The sequence below is a fragment of the Crocodylus porosus genome, unplaced genomic scaffold (genome assembly GCF_001723895.1).
Source record: "Crocodylus porosus isolate Cpor-Errol unplaced genomic scaffold, CroPor_comp1, whole genome shotgun sequence".
NCBI classification, from domain to species: domain Eukaryota; kingdom Metazoa; phylum Chordata; order Crocodylia; family Crocodylidae; genus Crocodylus; species Crocodylus porosus.
Genome location: NW_017728940.1, coordinates 119,143 through 129,643, shown reverse-complemented (window position 1 = coordinate 129,643; position 10,501 = coordinate 119,143). Strand labels below are relative to the sequence as shown.

General features: G+C 47.8%; 1 protein-coding gene across 1 annotated transcript in view; it reads left to right on the top strand.

Annotated features, from left to right (window-relative positions):
- Positions 1-10,501, top strand: part of STK40 (serine/threonine kinase 40) — a 35,903-nt gene that overhangs the window by 2,588 nt on the left and 22,814 nt on the right. The window contains exon 2 of the mRNA XM_019547888.1: positions 9,264-9,376. The gene's annotated coding sequence lies outside the window, so the exon portion shown is untranslated. The remainder of the gene's footprint in view (positions 1-9,263; positions 9,377-10,501) is intronic.

Here is a 10,501-nt window from a genome sequence, read left to right as displayed (position 1 = left end):
CTCTTGGACATCTCCATGGGATGCGACTGACTAAAGCAGCTGAATGAAATGATCAGATTCCCTTGTTTTGGCCTTTCCTATCCTTTATTGTGGTATCAACACTATTTGTGTTAATAGAGACAACCTAGACGTTCATGGGAGCAGCTCAGGTTTAACACCATGTCTTTTTTCAGGCTATATCTAGCAACTTCTTTACCATCCTGTTCTGAGCCAAGCTGTGAGTAAGAAAGTTTCAGAGCATCTGTGGGCTACTGTCCCTGATGAGAATAAACTGGACAGTAATTTTTAAAGGTGGGGATAGAGGGTTTAAGAGATTAGTTTCTGTGGTATGTGTATACTGCTATTGGCTTTGATAAGATAGTAGACGATGTATTTAAATTTGAATTGCCTTAGGATTGTCATTTTGCTGTGATTTTTGCCTGTGGCTGTCTGCAGTGGTGCTTGGGTTAAAAAGATTCAGTGCTGCTGTTTATAAGAGACAAAAGTTGTTTCAAGCTTTATCTGTAGGGAGAGCCCACACATGACTGTCCTAGCATTCCTTGTTCCCCTGCCCACCTCCCTGCCTGCAATACTTGGTTTTGTTGTGGCTACCTGACTGCTCCTTCCCTCTGACAGCAACCCCGTCCAGTGTCCTATTTGGTCAGTGGCTACTTGTCCTAATATCAGTAACTGCTGTGGTTCCTAAATGCTGACAGTAGGCAAGAGAGTGGTGTTTCCAAGTGCTGAGGTTTTGCCACTTCCTTTTTTTTAGACGTGCAAAACCCTGAACTTTGGCCGTGAAGGTCTAAAGCAAAGCAGACTTTCCATTTACTGTATTAAGCACTTGTTTGACAAAAGAAGCTAAACTTTTTTTTATTTTTTTTAAAGCTTTTCAACCTTGTACTAACACAAGGGAGAGATGAGACTCATGGTACCAGCTCAGTGCATATTACTATTTCTTTTACAGTTGTTGCTTGGATGCTGCAAACCTCACGCTACAAAGGGGACCTGCCCTGGCAGTCTTATTTCAGGTGTGAGGCAATGAAGGGGGGCGGGGATCAGATGAGTGGGACGGAGGACAGAGATTACTCAGCAGAGATGAGTGCACAGTGTGGTGAAGCCCAACCTACTTCAGATATACTATATGCATAAGCTCAGGCTATGAACAAACATGCATTTTTAGCTGCTGTAAAAGTGGAGGGGGAGCATGACCACACAACAGCCATTCCATCAGAATGATTGTGTCTGTGTAACCCTGTAGGGGTACAGGTGAGCCAGTGCGCCCCAACATTGGCCCTGGTAAGCTGGAGCGGTTATGCTGCACCTGTATTGCCACAGAATTGTGAAGAGAGAGCAGCCTGCATGGGTATGCAGTGGTCTCAACGTTGGGGTCTCCACACCGTGGTTACGCCTGTTTCCACCCTTTGCTGCTGCTGGCTGGTGTGCTGGCAGGGGGCCCCATGGAGGAAAGAGCACTGAGCTGGTGACCAGCTCAGGATATTGTGTGGCAGAGGGAGTGTGGAAGGGGCTGCAGCTGGAGGAAGGTGCTGTGCTGAAGCAGTGTTGTCTAGGCCCTGTCTGTGCTCAGAAGCGAGACATGGAAACTGCCCTGGTGCCGTTGCACCCATGCCAGCTGCAGAAGGGCACCTGCCTCCAAGCCACAGGCACTTAACTTTGCACCTGCATCCTGTGCACATCACAGCGCTCTCCATCACTGCGCAGTGGAGACAGAGGGGTCCAAGTGCCACCATTGTACATGAAGCCTTCTGTCAGCAGCCTTAGCCTGATTTGCCACATATCTATTTCTGTTTGCACGTGTAGCTCCTTGGTGTGACTGCTGGCTGGAGTGGAAGCTGTAACCAGTTAGGGTTTGATGGACTCTTTCCAGGAGACCATCTGTGTTCTGCCAAGCATCTGAGGGGTCAGGTACCACACGCATGCAGCCTGCTTTTCAGGGTAATGTAAAAATGGGCTGGGTTACACCAAGCGACATGGTGCTTCTCTTGTGGAAACTGTGGTCACCTGCATCACTGCAAACAAAGGTTCAGAATGCTTCAGCTTGTGTCAAGCATCATGTTGAGCCCATGTCTCTAGTGACAGTCTTTCTCTTCTTCATCACTGGAGCGTGGTAACGAACAGATGAATCACTAGCTCTGGGTGTGCAGGGCTTGGTGGCAGCAGTACCTCTGCTCAAGACCCATAGCACAGGACTTGCTCACACAGAGACACTGTCCAGAAACCTGTAGTTTCTGCTGAGCAAGTCATGGAGCCTCTGTTCATGTTTGCATTAAATACATGTGTGTCTTTTTCTAGTTGGAGAGTTTTTTCCAGAGAATAGCAGAGTAGTTTGTGTGCAGGGAGTGCCTCAGTAATGGAGAATAATGGGTGATCTGTACCCAAGAAAGTAGGATGTGTCATGCACATCTAGAAAAGTCACTCTTAGCCAAAATCAGGTATTAGAGGGCACCACCTGAATTGTACCTTTGCTTCAAAAGGGATTTGCAGTCCTGTTACTATTAAGAATTTCCAAAAGCTACAGGATGAGTGCACAATACATGATCTCTGGGAAGGGTCAGAGAGGCTACAGTGGCACAGGCTTGTCTTGCTTAGGGAGAACTATGGCCAGTTTTTGGCATGTTCCCCTTGAGAAGAGCCTGTATTAGTGCTGCTTTAGCTCATAGTCCTCGAGAAGTAGCAGTCAATTAGGAGGTAGGAAGTATTTCCCTCTTGCTGTAGTGTTAGCACTACATCCTTTCATTGTTTCTCTGTGGCATCCGGGCTGATGATTTGGTCACATAATCACATTGCTTAAAAGCCCCCTCATGTTCATCTGCTTTTTATTCTCAGGATGTTATGGCATCATCTCCTTTTAAAAACCACACAAAGGGAAGCCTTGTAGGCAGTTAGCTGCTTTTTGATTAAGGACGACCCTATCGATTTCAGCTGAACTGCATGCTGCTGTTAGTCTAAATAAGGGTTCTGTTATCTGCATTTGCAGAGGAGACTTGGGGATGCTCTGGATTTTCTACATACTCTGCCACACTGCCGTGTGGTGTGTGCTCTGCTGAGAAGCTGGTACTAGGATTGCTGAAGTTTCGTGTCTCTTGTAATTCCCTGACCAAAGTGTTCTTCTCCTCTGAGCTGTAAGTAGAGTTTAAAGGGGGTGTCTGTTTTGTTGGCCCAGTGTATTTTCATTAGCACTCTGAGCAACAGCCAGGTGGTACCACTTAATAAACCTGTAGGTAATTTGAAATGCATATGTTCGAATGGCGCCTTTCTGCCCTGTCTGGGGTATAGCACAAATTAAATCTTCTATTGAAACCAGTGGCCACACTTCATTGTAAAGAATAAAAATGTCAACACTCGCCTGAATCACACGATAGCCTCTCTGCATGCAAAGGGAGCCTGCCTGCAGCTCCTTTGTGGAATTCCTTTATGGCACCTGCCGCCACTGAAGCCATACAGGGAAAATAAAATCCTGGCTACCTGATTGTTGAACCGATACCTGCCTGGCTCACTGTGAGCTGCGTGTGATGTGGAGCTTTTCTCATGATGCACAGAGCTGGTTCAGGGTGTGCTGAGCAGTGGCTGTCTTTCTCCAGTGCCTCCGGAACACCATAGTATTTTATTTCTAGGGTCTCTCTCTGCATTGCTCTGTGGCCGCCTTGGGGTCTGCACTATGCTGTTTGTCTGTGCCTGTGATTATAGATTTTTTTTTTTTATTTTTTTTTTTTTTTTTTTTTTTTTTTTCCCCAAGGTTTGGGGAGCAGAGCTGGGATGTCTTCCTTGTTTGTCTGCAGTCCTAAAAGTTCAGCCTGAGTGTGAGAGGAATTGCGGGAAGACAGCTTTTGCGCTGAGTTTTTCTGTCCAGCACAAAAGTGACACTCCTGCTAACCATCCCAGCTCTCTTCCCCTGCCACTAATCAAAGAAGTACTGTTTGGCTCTCACTCAGAAGCAGAATTTCTCTTTTAAATGATTTAGTTTGGGGAGGAGCTGGAATGTGTCTTTGCAGATTTCCAAGAGCGTTAACCAAAGCTTCCTGAGTGGAGGCTCCCCCAACCCCATGCTTCTAAAGAGGGCTTTGTTCCTCCCAACAGGCTGGTAAATCAATACAGGGGTTCTTTGTGTATGTCTGAAGCTTTTAAACGGCTGCACTCAGTCTTGCTCCGTGGGCTCTTTGAACTGTGTGGATGGCCTTTCATTTCATGTCACTTGCTTTTCCTTTATAAAATTGTTACCTTTCCAAAGGTTCGTTAATGTTTCAGAGAGCAAAAAGTGAAGAGTGCTTCTCAAAATCATTCGTTAACCACGTTATTGCTGCCTCCTAAGGCAGCAGTACTAATGTGATGTATACTTCCTTTAAAAAAAAAAAATGAAAAAAACCCCTTTAATTCACTGGCTGCTCCCTGCACCTCTCCTCCTCATAGCTAAGGAAATTCTCTCCCCAGCAGATATTTGCTTTGCACCCAAAGGCTAGCCGAGCTGACTTTTTTTCCTTTGCTCTTGGGTGGCTGGGGGGCAAGGGGGAGAGGGTGCCTTGTGAAGTAGGATGCTGCATCAGCTCTTGGCCCTGCCCTCACAGATTCACACACAGTCTTTTACTTTCATTGTGCTTCGTTTGCCTACATATTGAATCTGTCCCTTTAACCCCAAATCAAAGATCTGTTGCTCATCTGGGGCCTACTCAGCTTTACACAACCAGGTTTCAAGGGAGGCTTCCTCAGGGGCATCTGGGTCTGGCATTGGGGCAGGCTGGAGAGCTTTGTCTCAATGCTACACTTCTCTCCTCATGGGAGGGGCTTCTGAGGACACAGGGCACTGTTTTGTGGGACTGCTGGGGTTTTTTCAGTGATTTTAACCGGCCATTGTACATTCCCCAGCTGACAAGTTGAGTCATCATTGTGGTTTTTCTGTGTTAAACTTGAATAATACCAGTTTAAGCTGTTTGTTTGGATCAGGGTAGTGTCCAGTGCAGTTTCTCATCCATTGGAATGTGCCCTGAACCCTCTGATGCAACCTGAATAGCAGTTACATGGGAATGAATTTTAGTTGATCCTTTTGGAGGCTGCCGGGTCTGTTCTATCCTAATTATTTGAATGCAGCATTGTCTTCTGCAGCTGAGAGACCAGTAGACACTAAAAATGGGGCAGAGTCTCACAATAATGTGCTTGATAGAGACTGAAGGAAATGAGCTGAATAGTCATCTTGGGGGTGATGCCCCTGCCCGGCCTATTAGAAATACGCGGCATTGTGATCCATTATGCATGGCAGCTGGGGCTGGGGAGCAGAACCGCTGGTGCACTGTGACTGCCTGGGGCTCCTACGGTTCAGCTCTAGAGCTGCCAAGCTCTGCAAGAGGATTCCAGTCTGGCTTCCTTTCCTGCAGATCTACAGGTCTGAGAGGTCTCTGGCCTCTTCCTCCCTCTGCAAGTGGGTAACAACATTCCTGTTCTTATCTTCTGAGTCCAGCATGCACTGAAATGCCAGTTATGAAAACCTAACCAGCTCTCCTGGGAACCAGAGCTAGGAGTCTCGTGCAGGGAGAATCTTGCTTTCCAGCAATATTTTGCTGCCAGCGGCAACTGGCTTGTGCAGGAGACTCTATCCAGCCTTCTGTGCCAGTGCGATGGGTCCCTTGCAGCGTGGAGCAGAGATCAGTAGGCCAAACATCCATGCAGGCAAGATTAAAACCTCCCCCCACAGCCTGGCAGCCAGTGATTCTGAGAGGTCTTGTTGGCTGTTTCCACTGCAGTGTCTCTTCCTTTCTCTTTCTTTTGCTGACGTTTCAAGTTTGATGACAAATTGTAGCCTCCAGGAGTCTCCAGGGAAAAGTGATTCATTTGTCTTGCGCACATGTTTCACTCAGCAGCATGGGAACTGCACTTGTAACTCACGCTTGCCTCCCTTGTTTTGCCTGCTGTGTTTCCAGATGGGAAATGCTGTAAAAGTTTCAGGAACTTTGCTGATCACATCAGTGATGCAAAACATCTGAGCATGAATATTCCCTGGTTCAGCTTCTCATTGTCTGCTTGAGTTGTTTTGGTTTCTGGAGGCTGCTAGTTGGAGATTTAAAAAGTGAATGTGAACATCTCTTCCAGCTCCCAGGCAGTGTTATGTAGTATACACCGGCTTTGTTCTTAGGATACAATCTGCAAGGCAGATGGAGCTGTTTCAGGTGCAGTCCTCTGTCCTACACCCAGCTGCAGCTGCTGCAGTGAGAGAGTACCTGTATTTGTGGAGTGGTGGCCAGTGCATCTGAATTCTAGGTTCAAAGCGATAAGACTTGCCACTTTTACTGTCTGCTGTGTACTCCCTGAATTCCAGCAAAAACAGGTGGTTTTGCTTCCAGGATAGAGACAAAAGGCAGTCTTCTCTGCCTTTGTCAGCCAACCTCAGGAACTGTTTCCAGGATGCACAGGTTCCTTAAAAAGGGTTTTGCTTGCTTTCCTTTCTTTCTGAAGACAAAAGCTTGTTGCTGGGCCCTTGCCATGCCCTCCTCAACAGTCCTGTCTCCAGAAGGTCGTTCTTCCTCAGGGTGTGTTCTTGTTGTAAACAGCTTCTAGACTGCTGGGGTGTTGGTTTCTATGGTTTACTAAACTGGTGACTGGTCCTTGAATATTCATTCAGGCCTCACCAACAGGCCATGGGGGTCAGAGCAAGTCCTGACTAGTGCTCTTTCAGGTTGTTGACAGACTTGGCTGTCACTTCCCCAGTTCAGATTTGGCTTATTTTTCAGTCTCATAAGACCTACAGCCTGAAATTTAAACTCACTTTAAGAAAAAGTTCTTAGAAGATATGTATGTGCACGGTAGTTTGCTTGGCAGTACAGTCACTTCGTAGGTGGGGCTCTGCATCCTGCATAACACTGACAGCCTGTCCCCTGTGTCTCCAAAGAATGCAGTGCAGTTATCTTCCAACCCCCCCCCTTGAGCAAGCAGGATGTGAAGAGGCTCCAGTTGGCCTGGCCAGCTCTGTGGGAAGGGAAACTGGAGTCCGAGACTTGCACTTGGGGTTTGGAGGAGCTGAAAAGCTTCCTGTTCCTCTCCGGCACTCCCCAGCTGACGTAGGTCCGTCCGGTGTGGCCCACTGGTGTCACAGCCAGCTGGAAGGAAGCTCTGCTTGTTGGCAGGGAAGCTGGAGATCCCATGAGGCTTTCGGGGAGGGGTGGAGCTTCAGGCTATCTTTCTGCAGGGCTTGCAGAACCGGATTGTCATCTCTAGCTTCTGTCGCTGATCTCAAAAACCGAGCTGACAAGGCAGCTGCCCTTCAGGTGCAGACACAGTTGTTGATCTCGGGTTAGGCCTGCCAGTTCTGATGTCTTCCCCTTAAATATGACTTAGGCTTTGGTCCTCATTCAAAATCTAATTCAAGTAATTGGCTTCTCAGCAGGCAGTTGGTGAGCCAGGTATCAGTGTGATGTAGTTGCCCCCAGTGGCAAGACCGCTCAAAATGGGAGCCTCATTGTAGCAGCGCCCAGACCAGGAGGGACCAAACCAAGTGTCGTTCAGTCTTCTGGTACCTGTAGGAAGAGGGAATCCTGCCGGTAACCATGTTTTGGGACTCTGAAGGTGATGCAACCTTTAAAGAAACCTTTGAGGAAAGGCAGCAAGTGCGTTTGTGCTTCTGCTTACTGTCATTCATCTCCACAATGATGCATGGTTGCAGCTAAAGCAAAATCTGTTTCTTCGGAGGTTCCCGGGGTCTGGAGAAGGAAACTGCCGCAGCAAAGCTGTTGGCCTTTAGACCACTTTCCTGCCTTTTGTCAGGGTTGTGCAATGTCAGTAGATGCAAAAAAGGGAAGATTCTTCCTGGCACTCTGGGTACAGCCACCTTAGCCTTTCTTCCCTTTGCTGCTGGGACTTTCCTGGGTTTGGCGCATGCTGTTTGTTCTTGAAGGAGCCAACCTGAAATGCACTTGATTCCCAAACACTTCAGGTCCTCCCTGGCGCCAGAGCCTGCCTGTTTGCTTTGGAGGTGGTTGCGTGTTTCCTGTTTCTAAACTTCCTGCACTGCTGCTGTAGGAGATGCTGGGGTCCAACAGGGAAAAACTGCTCAAAGAGAAAACAGTGAAGCTGACTGGACAGAAAGTGCACAAACTCAAGAGCAGGTTTTCCTCTAGTGGCTTGGCCTAAGCTATTTTAGGAGTTTGCAACAATGGTGTTTTTTAAGCTTGCGTCCTTTTAGCAGGGGAGGAGGCGAGCTCCTCCCACTGCTTGTACTGAAACAGCTCATTGTGAAAGTGCTGACTAGACCCTTTCTGTGGGTTTGCGGCCCGCCTTTGCACTTCTGCAGCCCAACTGGCCCAAGTGTGGGAACTTAACCTGATGCTGCATGTGGTTTTTGCCCCAAGAGCGAGGGTCTGAAGTACTGAGTAAATGAGAAATGGCGTTCTCACAATACAGTACCCAGTCATGTTTAGAAATGTCCCTGCTCCAGACTATAACACTGCAACGTATGTTGTCTCGTTACAAAAGTCTGACTTTTGCCACATCTGCATTGTACTTGGGTTAAGTTGTAGTGTAAGTAAGTGCCAGTGGAGCAAAAACGAAGCTGGGGTAAGCAAAGCTGCAAGAAATAGTGTACAAGTGTTAAGCCACATATTTGTGATGATTAGCCATTGGGAATTTAACGTACAGTAACTGCCTGACTCAAGGCCCAATGAACCTCGTACTTAAAGTCTTACCCTGAGATGTGACCGAATGCAATGAATTTTAATGGGCTTTTTTCTTTTTTTGAGAGCCACTTATTAGCTTGGCCTGAAAAGAGAAGTTATTTTGCAAGAACTCGGTATCAAGTTCTGTTTGTCTTGCTCTCTGAAATGTAAGCTCTGCACCTGTTAACACTTTGCTGCAAATGGAAATTAAATGTTCAGTTCTGGAGAGTTTTCTTCCCTGCTTCCATGGAAGCATGGTAATGGCATTGTTCACTTTCATATAGGTAAAATAGTCCACGATCAGTCATCCTTTAAACCTCTGTAGCAAAGGCATGTTCTAGCCTAACGCTTGATTGAATTATTCTCAGCTCTAAATGATCCAGCTCGTGCCACAGAATGTCAGTGTGAAGGATCCTTTAGGCAAGTACTCGTTCATGTGTGCAGCACTGTGCACCCCTGTGACCTGCGGTCGCAGCTTCCCAATCCCGTTGTGCTTCTTCGGGTGAGAACAGGTGCTTAGGGATCATTGTAACACAAGATAAATGCACAGGCTGTAGATTGCCAGAGTGTTATCGTAACCCAAAATAATCCTGAACTGTAGCATCAAGCCTGTCTCATTTCACATTACAGAGTCCCTGACCTTCTGACCAGCCAGCTTTCTCTAGGGTGATGCCTCCTGTCTCCTGAAACATTGGAAAACCTAGTTTGGAAGAAGAGTAAAAATACAGTTGATGCTGAACAACGTGAGTCCTCAGATTGTTCTCTTTATGATAATGCCACATGTGCCAAAGGGTCCTGCGGGCACTGGTCACAGGTTTCTGCAGAGGCAGTTGGCTTCTGCATCTTCTCAGCTGCCATGATGGAGCTGTTGGGAATGGAGGGGTCTTAGACAAGGTCAAGACAGTTTGTGGTGCAGCATGAACGGAGGTGGGGTTTCTGTGCTACATAAAACAGGACACTGCTCTAAGCACTGAACTTCATTTAGTCTTGCCTTCAAAGACCTGGTTTGATCAGGATCAGTAACGGGGCATCCTGGGTGCCTCACCTCTGCTGCTGCCCATCATTGCTATCCCTGCCAGGCAGTGAAATGCTGCTGTGTAAACCCATATACTGCTGTCAGTGCCCGTTGGTGGGGCGGAGGCAGGGTAAGTTTGTCACCAGTGAGGCTCCTGGAGGAGTGAGCTCCCCACTCCCCTATTGGCAGGGTGGGGGCTGATCAGTCTGATGCATCCTGTGGAAAAGCAGCCTCCCCCTCTGTCTTGGGGATTATAGCTGGCTTGATTTAGACCTCTCTAGGGTCAGGAATATGGGGAAGTGTGGGCAGTTTGGAGGGGGCTTGTCACTGTTCCTTGTCAAGTGCCTCTCAAATGGTCAGTGCAACTAGCCCATGAGAGCTCTACACAGTGGTGCCTGCCTTCATTGCCACTGCAGTGCACTCACAGTGTGCACTCTCTGCCTGGAGGAGAGCAAATGCAGTGCTGCTCCATGGACTGGGAAAGAGGTTCTCTTCCTGCTGAGCTGAGGCCAGATGTTCCCCTGGAGAGAGAGATGGGTGTGACCAGTCTGAGGTTTGGGTTGATGTGGACCTTTAGGGTATTGTATCTGCAGTGCTTCCTCTCTCTGCAGAGATGAGCAACTGGAGGCATCTGCCTCTTAGGGGAGCCTGAGTAGGAACTAAGCACCTGCTGAAGCCTTGGCCAGGGAAGCTCAGGGACTCACTAGTTCTGGCTGGCTGTACTACGACTCCTAAAAGTGAGAGACCTCCTGTAATGGACGTGCATGTTCACATGGGTGGTGCTGCTGGGGTGCTAAGGTCCAGGTTCCCCAGAGTTTTGTTTCATGAAACATTTCTCTACTACAGCATCTCT